General features: G+C 40.7%; 1 pseudogene; it reads right to left on the reverse strand.

Annotated features, from left to right (window-relative positions):
• Positions 3,269 to 4,182, reverse strand: LOC102178146 (annotated as a pseudogene).

Consider the following 14,319-nt stretch of genomic DNA (forward strand, 5'->3'; position numbering starts at 1 on the left):
CCTGGACCCAACTTCACTCCTCCTGGAGTGACTGCAGAGACATATGAGTTGACAGTGGTTCAGTTGCAGGCTCAGTGCCCAAGTCACCTCCCATTCCTCCAAGTGTGTACACTTTTATTAGCGATGGTATCCATCCTCCCCTTTAGTGGGAAGCACCCACAGAAGCATGAGAGGCTGGGGCAGGAGCTCATTAGGGCTGGGTAGAGGGAATGCTGGGGTGGTCCTGGCCAGCTGGATGGAGTCCCAGGCAGTTTTCAATCTGCTGCCTCCCTGCTGTGACTGAGAGTGAGCAGGTCTGGCACATGCTCTTCAAAAGCAGGGTCTCAGTTACTTGCAGCATTCAAGTAAATCTCCACTGGTTTTCAAGCCAGAAAGGGTGCTTATTTCCTGTTGTTAAACCCCAGGGCTGGTGTGCCTATAATCTAGCCCCAAATCCTTACTCCTGCAGGAGGATTCCCCAGCCTGTGATATCCCTTCCTCTTCTCTATCCCAGGTGAGAAGTATAGGTCCCAACCATATCATTTCTCTCCCCTTCCTGGCAGACTCCATAGGATCATTCTTTACAACCTTGGTTGTAGAACAGCTGCTCTGCTCTTGCCCACATGGATTTCAGCAAGAGTTTCTCCATATTGCGATGTGTTCCTGAGGAGGGGTGAGCTTAGCATTCTACCAACCTGCTATCTAGAACGCCCTTCTCATTTTTGTAGTTTAGATTGTTATAGGCCATCTCTGTGCAGAGGATCAGGTTTAGGTAAAAAATTTAAATTCTCTGGTCTTTTTGAGCCTGTATCATTCCAGATACATATATGAAGATCTTCTCATTATCTCTGTATATGCTTCTTAATTTACAAAAGTCCTAGTCTTTAATGTCTGGCTCCAAAAAGAAAAACAGGATGGGAAGGGAAAAGGGTACAGGCCTTTAAATTCCTTGGAAGTCACTTCAACTGGATCAGGAGGGGATTATAGCCAGGGTGGGGAGATGCACCAACAGTGGCTGCTCCCCCTGTGTCTACAGGTCTGGTTTAGAAGCAACAATCAGTAATCAGAGTATAGACACTGGATATTGGAGGGAAAATGTCCTACTATCTGACCTTTGGTTCCATAAGCTTTGTAGAAGCCTCTCCCGGACATGTGCATGCCTGACATCTATGGAAAATATTTACATTAACCCTTGACACATCATATTGAGGCTTTTATAGGTTGCATTTTTGCCTTTAAAAAATTAAAAATGCAACATCTTTTCCAGTATACACAGTGCAAAAATATGTGTATCCACCAAGTATTTCTTTCAAGATGTCATTAAACTGCCAGTTGCACTTTGAGGTTGAGTAATTTAAAATCTGTATGGAAGTAGCATATGAAGCGCCACAAAAAAAAAAAAAACTGTCAAAAATCAAATAACTTAAGCTGATAGCCTATTCAGAGAAACACTGTGAGCTCAATAATATTTCTAGGGCCTTATTGAAAGGAGAGCAGAGTCATAGGTAGGGGCTTTGAAATCCATCAATTTACTCTCTAAATCCCTTCTTCCTAATGTGAATTTCAAATGCTCTTAACTATTTTATCACCTGTAGCTGCCCTCTTTCTCCCTGGTTCCAAATGTGGCCACAGCTTTTTCACCATCATTTCCCAATTCCCTACTACTTTACAGTCATGTACATTATAACTTTATCAAAGGTTTATACACTGTGAAATACATATACAGTCCAGCATCGAAGAATACAATATCAGAATAAAATCTGTTTCCTAAGCCTTATGACCACTTCCCACACAGCGACCTCATTTCCTGGCCATGTGTCTTATAGAAGTCCGTCTTCATGATGTGATTCTGGACTCCTTTCTTTACCACATCCTGTTCTCTTAAAAAAAAAAATATTCAAACACCTGAAATTCAATTTTCTTAATTTTAGACCCACACAAAACGCCCTCCTATTTGAGTCAATCATTTCATCAATGTGAGTGCTAAGTCATTTAGTTGTGTCTGACTTTGCGACCCTATGGACTGTAGACTTCCAGGCTCCTCTGTCCATGGGATTCTCCAGGTAAGAATACTGGAGTGGGTTGTCTTGCCCTCCCCCAGGGGATCTTCCAGACCCAGAGATCAAACCCACATCCCTTACGTCTCCTGCATTGGCAGGCAGTTTCCTCATCATAGGGCCACCTGGGAAAACCCATCTCACCAAAATACTCTTCCCAAAACCTTCGTTTTCCACCCAAAGAAAACCATGAAACACTTTGCCTAAATAAGCAAACAAACAACAAAAAAGCAGCATGCACCATGAGAGAAATTCTTACATCCCCTGGAATAAACAACAGTTAAGCTTCAGATATTCCGGGAGCTGGTGATGGACAGGGAGGCCTGGCGTGCTGTGATTCATAGGGTCGCAAAGAGTCGGACACAACTGAGCGACTGAACTGAACTGAACTGAAGCTTCAGATTAAAAATATTTTCTCATTAATGATCATAACGAAACAAATAGAATAGAACGAGGAAGATGTAAGTAGACTACAGAAGTAGCAGACTTGAAATTAGAAGGCTAACTGTTTAGTCTAGATTTTTTTTTCTTTATGAACCTGTGACATTTAATCATCAACCACCCTGAGTTTCACTTTACTTTCGATGAAAAAATATATTTAGATGATCTGTCATTTGCTGAGTTCATTGTACAAACATAAAAGAACACTCTGGCTCAAAGAAGTTTGATGTAAAATACTTACCAGATACAAAATAAATTACGGTCACAGCCTTTATGGAAACTTAAATCTCTGACATTTAAAGGAGACAGTCTTCCAGGTCAGAGAATGGAAAGATGGGTGTAGAAACAGAATATCTGATGCATGCTCCTAACAGCAGGTGGCAGATAAGCACAACTCTAGTGAAACAATGATACTTTAGTCTTATCTAGCTGATTTTCATCATTGGTCTGTCATTATATGACACCTCTCAAATTTGATCACTTGGGGACCATTTTCCTTTTCAGTATAAACTGAAAGTGTGAAATGACAATAAAAATAACAGAGATACTACATTTTTTTATTTAAAATTAATAGTAAGAAGGAAAACTGCAGCAGATCTCATGCAAATGATTAGGGGAAAAGAAGTACCAGACATAAAAACCAGAAATAAATTATTGAGGGAAGGCTCAAATATTCCTTAATTCATGTTTTTTAAAAAGGAGAGAAATAAGATTCTAACTATAAATATTTAAATAAACACACAGAATCTCCTTGTCTTCTAACTACACGCACAGACAGATAATGTTTCTGATCAAAACTTCACCATCCTCAGGGCTTTTCTCAGAGCAAGTTTAACATCTTTGTTCCTTAAGGGGACAATAAATTAAGGGGTTCATCATGGGAACCACACTGGTGTAAAAGACAAAAGAGACTTTTCCCTTATTCACGGGCATAGAAGATGGCTTGAGGTACACAAATGCACTTGATCCAAAAGACAAAGAAACAGCAAAGATGTGGGAACTGCAGGTGCTAAAGGCTTTAGATCTGCCCTCTGCGGACTTGATGTGAAGGATGTTGGAGAGAATGAGGCCATAAGAGACAGGATGGTGAGACTGCACACAATGATGTTGATTCCTGACACGATGACAATTTCCAGCTCAAGGATGCAGGTACTTGTGTAGGAGAGCTGGAGCAGAGGGCAGGTGTCACACAAATAATGGTTGATAGTGTTTGCATCACAGAAGGTCAGACTCAGCACGTATCCAGTGTGAACCACGGCACCAGAAAATGCCATTGAGTAAGAATCAAGCATAAGCCTGGAACACACTTTAGGGGGCATGGCAATGTTACACAACAGTGGGTTACAGATGGCCACATAGTCATCACAGGCCATTGATGTCAACACATAGCATTCAGAAATACCAAAAAAATGAAGAAATAAAGCTGGGTCATGTATCCCATGTAGGAGATAATCTTCTTTGATATGATGTTGATCAGCATTTTAGGTGTAAAAACAGAAGAATAACAGAGATCTATGAAGGACAAATTAAAGAGGAAAAAGAACATAGGGATGTGCAGGTGTGAACTCAGCCCAAATTAGGATGATCAAGTTCAAATTTCCCATCAAAGTGACCATATACATTACTAGAAACAGGAAAAACAGGGGAGTTGAAGAACTGATTGGTCTGTTAATCCCACTAAAATGGACTGAGTCATGAAAGTCATTCCCTGGAGCCATTCTTCTCTAAAGGGATCTGTGAAAACAGGGGAGAAGGCTTACATAGAGAAAAAAGAGTATTTCTTACATCTCCTCACATAAAGTGATGTGTGTGCTGGGATAGCCCAAACTGGACTCATAGAATTTACTTACCATTACTATGGAAATGAGTGGCATAAAATTCCCTTATACGTGCTTTACAAACTAAGTAACAAAAAGCATCAAAATTTAGCCTTTTATCCAAAAAAGATAATGGTGACTCAGGGGTAAAGAATCTGCCTGCAATGCAGGAGACACAGGAGAGGCAGGTTTGAGCCATGGGTCGGGAAGATTCCCTGGAGGGAGAATCCTATGGACAGAGGAGTCTGGAGGGCTACAGTCCATAGGGCTGCAAAGAGTCGGACACAGTTACTTATAGACTCAATACTTTACTCAAGTTTTCCCTTTGCTGTAGGGATTGTTCATCCTCCAAGGAATAGCCAAAATTAATGACCATTTCCCATCAGCAAGATGGCAGAAGAGCAAGCCCTACAATCTCCTTCCCGGCATGGACACACTGACTCAAACAATTTATGTACAGATTCCCTCTGTAAAAAATCCAAAACTTAGTTAAAAGGATCCTGCACACACTTCAAGCATGACACAAGTCATGTTGAGGCTGTTAAGAAACTTCAAGGTACGTCTTGCCATGTACCTATGGTGATCCAAAACCATGTGATTGAGACAAAATTCCCCAGTTCCTAGATTCTCCCTGGGGAGAGAAAGAGATGCACAATATATCCAAAGCTCCGACTTTTCTAGGGGCCATCCAGAACACTGGCCTCTGTATAGTCTGTGTGAGAAAACTGAAGGGATATGGGATATGGAATAATTTATGTGCCTGAGGTGAGAGAGAAGAGAGACGGCAGTTTGAGTTGCTGCTGCTGCTGCTGCTGCTGCTGCTGCTGCTAAGTCACTTCTGTCGTGTCTGACTCTGTGCAATCCCAGAGACAGCAGCCCATCAGGCTCCCCTGTCCCTGGGATTCTCCAGGCAAGAACACTGGAGTGGGTTGTCATTTCCTTCTCCAATGCATGAAAGTGAAAAGTGAAAGTGAAGTCACTCAGTCCTGTCCAACTCTTCACAACCCCATGGACTGCAGCCTACCAAGCTCCTCAGCCCGTGGGATTCTCCAGGCAAGAGTACTGGACTGGGTTACCATTGCCTTCTCCAGTTTGAGCTAAAATTCACTATAGCTACACTGGCTTAACATAGCTAGTATAGAAAATAGTTTTCTTATAGCTTCTCTTTGATAAAGGAAAAAGTACACTGTTCAACCAATGACCCAGCTGATCTGAGAGCTGCCAGAGGAAATGACTAATCTCCTGTGTTAAGGATCAATGGGATCCTGACATTCTCCAGAGGCCTGGAGCTACTAAAAACAAAGAAGCAGGTTATACTATCACAAGATTGAGAGGTCTGCTTTCTCTAGCCAAGTCTATTGAGAGGGTCAGATCCTTTACAAGGCTCACTTCAGTTCACTTCACTCGCTCAGTCGTGTATGACTCCTTGTGACTCCATGAACCATAACATGCCAGGCCTCCCTATCCATCACCAACTCCCAGAGTTTACCCAAACTCATGTCCATTGAGTCGGTGATGCCATCCAACCATCTCATCCTCTGACGTCCCCTGTCCTCCTCCCCTCAATATTTCCCAGCATCAGGGTCTTTTCAAATAAGTCTGCTCTTCGCATCAGGTGGCCAACGTATTGCAGTTTCAGCTTCATTATCAGTCCTTCAGATGAACACCCAGGACTGATCTCCTTTAGGATGGACTGGTTGGATTTCCTTGCGGTCCAAGGGACTCTCAAGAGTCTTCTCCAACACCACAGTTCAAAAGTATCAATTCTTAGGCTCTCAGCTTTCTTCACAGTACAACTCTCACATCCCTACATAACCACTGGAAAAAACATAGCCTTGACTAGATGGACCTTAGTCAGCAAAGTAATGTCTCTGCTTTTGAATGTGCTATCTAGGTTAGTCATAACTTTTCTACCAAGAAGGAAGCGTCTTTTAATTTCATGGCTGCAATCACCTTGTGCTGTGATTTTGGAGCCCAAAATATAAAGTCAGCCACTGTTTCCAATGTTTCTCCGTACATTTGCTGTGAAGTGATGGGACCAGATGCCATGATCTTCGTTTTCTGAATGTTGAGCTTTAAGCCAACTTTTTCACTCTCCTCTTTCACTTTCATCACGGGGTTCTTTAGTTCTTCAATTTCTGCCATAAGGGTAATGTCATCTGCATATCTGAGGTTATTGATATTTCTCCCAGCAATCTTGATTCCAGCTTGTGTTTCTTCCAGCACAGCGTTTCTCATGATGTACTCTGCATAGAAGTTAAATAAGCAGGGTGACAGTATACAGCCTTGACATACTCCGTTTCCAATTTGGAACCAGTCTGTTGTTCCATGTCCAGTTCTAACTGTTGCTTCCTGACCTGAATATAGGTTTGTCAAGAGGAAGGTCAGGTGGTCTGGTATTCCCATCTCTTTCAGAATTTCCCATAGTTTATTGTGATCCATACAGTCAAAGGCTTTGGCATAGTCAATAAAGCAGAAATAGATGTGTTTCTGGAAATCTCTTGCTTTTTCAATGATCCAGCAGATGTTGGCAATTTGATCTCTAGTTCCTCTGCGTTTTCTAAAACCAGCTGGAAGTTCACAGTTCACATATTGCTGAAGCTTGGCTTGGAGAATTTTGAGCATTACTTTACTAGTGTATGAGATGAGTGCAATTGTGTGGTAGTTTGAGCATTCTTTGGCATTGCCTTTCTTTGGAAGTGGAATGAAAACTGACCTTTTCCAGTCCTGTGATCACTGCTGAGTTTTCCAAATTTTCTGGCATATTGAGTGCAGCACTTTCACAGCCACATAGGCAATCCATGGATCACCAAAGGAGAAAACACAAGAGATGATCTAAAAGATTTCTCAAAGAAAAACTGGCTGAAAAAATCCTCAAGTCTGTGCAAGCAACAGGACATTCAGAACTAGGAAACAAAAACATCCAAAGATGATCCCAAAGAAATCCACCACAAGGCACATTACAATCAAGTTAACAAAAGTCAAAGAAAGAGCTTTTTCTTCAAGTATAGTTGATTTACAATCTCATGTTAGTTTCAGGTGTACAATATACAGATTCAATATTTTTATACATTAAACTTCATTTAAATCTTTATGAAAATATTGACTATATTATCCATCTATATAATACACCTTTGTTGTTTATTTATTTTATACATACTGTTCTGTATCTTTTAATCCCCTACTCCTATATTTCCCTTCCCTTTCCTCACTGGTAACCACTAATTTGGTCTCTATATCTGTGAAAATGTTTCTATTCTGTAATATATTTTTTTTTCTTTTCATATTTCACATATAACTGATAGCATATAGCATTGATCTTTGCATTATTTCACTGAATATACTATTCTGTATGGTCAGCTACATAATTGCAAACAGCAGAATTACATTCTTTTTCATGACATATATAAAACTCAGCCATTAAGTGTATATGTGTATGTATGTATAATTCATGTGTTGATGGACACTTAGGTGACTGCCACATCCATACTATTAAAAATAATGCTGCTATGAACACTGGTTTCATGTATTTTTTCATATTATTGTTTTCATTTTCTTCAGATGTATACCAATTGTTGGATCATATAGAAGTTTTTATTTAGTTTTTTGAAGAACCTCTATAATTTTTTCCATAGTGGTTGCACCCATTTGCATCCCCAGAATTGTATTAAGGTTTTCTTTTCTCCACATGCTTGCCAATTTTTGTTATTTGTGTTATTATTCATGACAGCCATTTTAACAAGTGTGAGGTGATAATCTCGTTATTATTTTGACTTACATTTCTCTGTAGCTCAGGTGGTAAAGAATCTGCCTGTAATGCAGGAGACCCCAGTTCAATTTCTGGTTAAGAAGATTCCCTGGAGAAGGGATAGTCAACCCATTCCAGTATTCTTGGGCTTCTCTGGTGGCTCAGATGTTAAAGAATCCACCTGCAATGTGGGAGACCTGGGTTTGATCCCTGGGTTAGGAAGATCCCCTGGAGAAGGTCATGGCAACCCTCTCTAGTATTCTTGCCAGGAGAATCCCCATGGACAGAGAAGCCTGGTGGGCTGCAGTCCATGGGTCTCAAAGAGTCAAACATGGCTGAGCAACTAAGCACAGCACAGCATTCCATTGTGCACATACACCACATCTGTTTTATAAACTCAGTTCTTGCTGGCCACTTTGGTTGCTTTGATTTCTTGGCATAATCTCACATTTCTCACCCTGGAGGCTCAGATGGTAAAGCATCTGTCTACAATGTGGGAGACACTGGGGAAGGAAATGGCAACCCACTCCAGTACTATTGCCTGGAAAATCCCATGGACAGAGGAGCCTGGTAGGCTACAGTCCATGGGGTCACAGAGAGTCGGACACAACTGAGCGACTTCACTTTACTAGCTTATTTAAGTGGTTTATCAACAGCATTTACCATATATTTGCCTTAACCAGTGGAATTTTCTCTTCCTATATTTCCTAATATTCTTTTAGTCTTTTCTTTTTCAATAAAGTCTTTCTTTTTCAATAAAGAAGACATCTTAACATTTCTTATATGGTTGGTTTAGTACTTATATGGTTGGTTTAGTACAAAACGCTCCTAGGTTTTGCTTGTTGGAGATGCTTTTTTATTTCTTCTTCAATGCTGAATGATAGCTTGGCTTGGAAGAGTATCTTAGGCTATAGCTTTTTACTTTCAGCACTTTAAATATATTATGCTACTTCCTCTGGCCTGCAAAGTTTCTTCAGAATAATCAGCTTATAATAGATTTATGTGGATTCCCTCATAAGAAATTCCTTATTTTTCTATTGCTACCTTTAATATTCTACTGTGATATTAAATTTTGCCATTTTAAATATGATATATATTGGTTTGGCTCTCTTTGGGTTCATCTTATTTGAGACTCTCTGTACTTCCCAAATCTAGATATCTGTTTCCTTCTTCAGGTTCAGCAAGTGTTTAGCCATAATTTCATAAAATACCTTTTTTTGTTTGTTTGTTTTTTTACCACTTTCTTGCTCTCTTCTGCTGCTGGGTCCACTAGAATACAAATGTTAGTCAATTTGATGTTGTCACAGAGCTCCCTTAAACTACTCATACTTTTAAATTTTATTTGCATTTTTTTGTTGTTGTTTTAACTGGGCTATTTCCATTATTCTCTTTTTCCTATCCACTTAGGCATTATCCTTTATCACTAATCTGCTGATAATTTTCCTCCAGTGTATTTTTCATTTCAGTTATTATTTATAGTTCCTTATTAAAATTTCCATGGTGTTCATCTATTCCTTTCTGCACTTTAGTTAGATATCTCACTATGATGCTTTGAACTCTGTCAGGTAAACTATTTGTTTCCTTTCTGTTAGAGATTTATTGAGGTTTTTGCTGTTGTTCTTTTGTTTGAAACAAACTCTTCTAACATCTCATTTTGCTTAATTTTCTCTGTCTCTATGACATTAGGTAAAGCAATTACCTATCCCTGGCTTGAAGGTGGTTTCTTATGTGGGAATGTCCCTATGCAGTCTGTGAATGTCCAATGACTTTGCTGGGAGAACTGGATCTGAAGTGAGCATGGACTGTGTCTTCTCCTGAAGTATGAGGTCAGCCACTCCATTGGTGGGCTGTAGGATGGAGTTGGTGGGACAAGAGCCAGAGCCAGGATGAGCAAAGGCTTCTCCAGTTCTCAATGGCTGTCACTACCTTATCAGGTCCAGAGCTGTAGCCTAAGAAGGTGGTGCAAGAGCCTTGAGAAACTGGGTTTCTCCTGAATTTGATGGCAGTATTTTGGGACAGGACCAAGGCCTGAGAGCTTGGGGCTATATTTCTGTGCTGGTTTTTCCCCAGTGTGCATACCTTGGTTAGCAACATTTTTCCCCAGTGTGGTTAGTGACTCGTTAGTGACTTTTCCCCCACTTTTCCCCCAGTGTGCTCGCCTTGGGTAGTGACTTGTTAGTCACTTTTTCTGCCACTGTTTCTCCCTTGTGCTTGCCTTGATTTGTGACTGAGTATTGGTGTAGGGTGGAGAAGGCAATGGCACCCCACTCCAGTACTCTTGCCTGGAAAATCCCATGGACAGAGGAGCCTGGTAGGCTGCAGTCCATGGGGTCGCGAATAGTTGGACATGACTGAACGACTTCACTTTGACTTTTCACTTTCATGCATTGGAGAAAGAAATGGCAACCCACTCCAGTATTCTTGCCTAGAGAATCTCAGCGATGGGGGAGCCTGGTGGGCTGCCGTCTATGGGATTGCACAGAGTCGGACACAACTGAAGCAACTTAGCAGCAGCAGCAGCAGCACTGGTGGAGGGGTTGGGGCCACAGCACAGAACTGAACCTGCCCTCTCCCAAAATAGAAAAGGATGTGCACTCTGGAGATAGTGTTCTCTTCCCTGGACCTAACTTCATTCCTTCTGGAGTGCCTGCAGAAACATATGAGTTGACAATGGCTCAATTGCAGGCTCAGTGTCCAAGTCACCTCCCATCCCTCCATGTGTGCACACTTTTGTTAGCAACGGTATCCTCCCCTTTAATGGGCAGCAACCGCAGGAGCATGAGAGGCTGGGGCAGGAGCTCATTAGGGCTGGGGAAGAGAAGATGCTGGGGTGGCCCTTGCCAGCTGGATGGAGTCCCAGGCAGTTTTCAATCTGCTGCCTCCATGCTGTGATTGGGAGTGAGCAGGTCTGGCACATGCTCTTCAACAGCAGGGTCTCAATCACTTGCAATACTCAGGTGAATCTGCACTGGTTTTCAAGCCATAAAGGGGGCTTATTCACTGTTATTAAACGCTAGGGCAGATGTGCCTAAACTGTGGCCCCAAATCCTTGCTCATCCAGGAGTATTTCACAGCTTGTGATATTTTCTTCTTCTCTGTCCCAGGCGAGAAGTATAGGTCCCAACCATATCATTTCTCTTCCCTTTCTTGCAGACTCCATATGGATTATTCTTTATAACCTTGGTTGTAGAACAAGTTCTTGCCCAGGTGGATTTCAGCAAAAGTTTCTCTATATGTAGTGGTAATGGGTGAGCTTGCTGCTGCTGCTAAGTCGCTTCAGTTGTGTCCAACTCTGTGTAACCCCATAAACGGCAGCCTACCAGGCTCCTCTGTCCATGTGATTTTCCAGGCAAGAACACTGCAGTGGGTTGCCACTTCCTTCTCCAATGCATGAAAGTGAAAAGTCAAAGTGAAGTCACTGAGTCATGTCCGACTCCTAGCGACCCCATGGGCTGCAGCCTACCAGGCTCCTCCATCCATGGGATTTTCCAGGCAAGAGTACTGGAGTGGGGTGTCACTGCCTTCTCTGATGGGTAAGCTTAGCATCCTACCAACCTACCATCTAGAACTCCCTCCTCATTTTTGAAGTTTAGATTGTTATAGTCAATCTCTATGCAGAGGATCAGGCTCAGGAGAAAAATTATTTTCTGGCCTTTTTGAGCATGAATCATTTCAAGTACATGCACAGGGACTTTCTCATTATCTCTATATGGGCTTCTTGCTTTTTAAAAGTTATCTTTATTGTCTGGTTCATGAAAGACAAAAAAGAGAAAATAATGATGACAGGGCAAAGTGTGCTGGCCTTTAAATTCCCTGAAAGTCACTTCAGCTGGATTAGGAGCAGTTTGTAGCCACGGTGGAGAGGTGCACCAACAGCGGCTGCTCCCCCTGTGTCTGCACATCTGGGTCAGAAGCAACAATCAGTAATCAGAGTACAGACACTGAATATGGGAGGGGAAAGGTCCTACTTTCCCAACTTGGGTTCCATAAGCTCTATGGAAACTTCTCCTGGACATCTGCATGCCTGACATCCATGGAGAAAATATTTAAATTATCCCTTGACACATCACACTGAGGATTTTCACGGTAGCATTTTTGCCTTTAAAAAAATTAAAAAGCAACATCTTTTCCAGTAAAGACAGTGCAAAAATTTGTGTATCCACAAAACATTTCCTTCAAGATGTCATTATACTATCAGTTGCACTTTGAGGTTTAGTAATTTAAAATCTGTATGAAAGTACTAGGGGCTTCCCTACTGGCTGAGACAGTAAAGAATCCACCACCAATGCAAGTTTAATCCCTGGGTCAGGAAGATCCTCTGGAGAAGGGAATCACAACCCACTCCAGTATTCTTGCTTGGAGAATCCCATGAAGAAAGGAGTCTGGTGGGTTTGAAGTTGCAAAGAGTCAGACATGACTGAGCAACTAAGCACGCATAAGGAAATATTAATAGATATGAAGGTCCACAAGAGCAAAAATGATTTACTTGTTCCCAGGTTCTCCAGCTCTGTTGGTTTAACTGACAAAAATCAAATAACTTAAATTTGTGTCCTATCCAATGAAACACCGTTAGCATCATAATATATCTAGGGTCCTATAAAAAGGAGAGTGATGTCATAGGTAGGATCTTTCATTATCTATCAATTTACTCTCTAAATTTCTTCTTCCTAACTTGAGTTTCAAATGCCCTTCGTTATTTTATCACCCCTAGCTTCCCTCTTTGTCCCTTGTTCCAAATGTGACCATAGCAAATATGACCATAGCATTTTCACCATCATTTCCAAATGCACTTCTACTTTATAGTCATGCACATTACAACTTTATCAAAGATTTATGGGCTATGAAATACACATACAGTTCTGTGTAGATGGACAGAATTTCCGAATAAAATTCCTTTCCTAAATCCCATGACCACTTTCCACAAACAACCTCTTATTTGTTGGCTGTGCATTGCTGAAGTATGTCCTAATGACATGATTCTGAATTCCTTTCTCATCCATGTCCTGTCCTTTTAATTTAGAAAAAACACCCCAAATTCAGTTCTCTTAATTTTTAAGAATAAGTAACTCCCTATTTGAGTCAATCCTCTCAACAATATACTAATCCAAAAGGCATTCCTTTCCCACCCAAAGAAAACCATGAAACACTCTGCCTAAACTAAAAAACAACAAAAGCAACACATAACATGTAGGAAATTCATATATCCCCCTTGAAAAAAATACAGTCAATCTTCAAATTAAAAATATTTTCTCATAGTATGATCTTAATGAAACAAATAGAATAGAGCAAAGTGTATGTACGTACAAAAGTCATAGACTTGAAATTAGAAGGCTAACAGTTAAGTCTAGATTTTTTTATGAAGCTGGGAATTTAAATCATTAACCATTCTGAACTTCATTTTACCATTTATGAAATAAATATATTTATGTGATCTGACATGTAATACTTTCACTGTGAAAAGTAAAAAGAAAACACTTGCCAAAAGCTAGATGCAAATATTTAGAGATGCAAACTGAATTATAATCTAAGCCTTTATAGTCTCTGGCATTTAAAGAAGACATGGTCTTCCCAGTCAGAAAATGGAAAGACAGGAGGGAAACAGTATCTAATTCATGCTTCTGACAGCAAGTGGAGAATAAGCGCAACTCCAATGGAATAACATTACAATAGTGCTAGTTAGCGGAGAAGGCAATGGCAACCCACTCCAGTACTCTTGCCTGGAAAATCCAATAGACGGAGGAGCCTGGTGGGCTGCAGTCCATGGGGTCACTAGGAGTCGGACACGACTCAGCGACTTCACTTTGACTTTTCACTTTCATGCATTGGAGAAGGAAATGGCAACCCCCTCCAGTATTCTTGCCTGGAGAATCCCCGGGACACAGGAGCCTGGTGGGCTGCCGTCTACGCACAGAGTCGGACACGACTGAAGCGACTTAGCAACAGCAGCATCAGTGCTATTTAGTTCACTTTGATCACTGATCTCTTATTTTATCAAAAGTATCTCAAATTTGATCACTTGGAGACCATTTTCTTTTTCTAGTAAAAATTAAAAGTTGGAAATGACAATAAAAAATAACAGAGATACTACATATCTCTTTTAAAGTTATCAAAAAACAGTAAAAAAAAAAAAAAAGTGAAAAAAGATGGTATGCAAATAGGGAAAAAGAAATCCCAGACTAAAAAACTGGAAATATAGTATGGAGAAAACTCTCAAATTTTTTTAATCATGTTAAGAGAAAAAACATATAGGAATAAGGTTGAAACTAAAAGCAATTAT

Source organism: Capra hircus, chromosome 29 (assembly GCF_001704415.2).
Source record: "Capra hircus breed San Clemente chromosome 29, ASM170441v1, whole genome shotgun sequence".
NCBI classification, from domain to species: Eukaryota; Metazoa; Chordata; class Mammalia; order Artiodactyla; family Bovidae; genus Capra; species Capra hircus.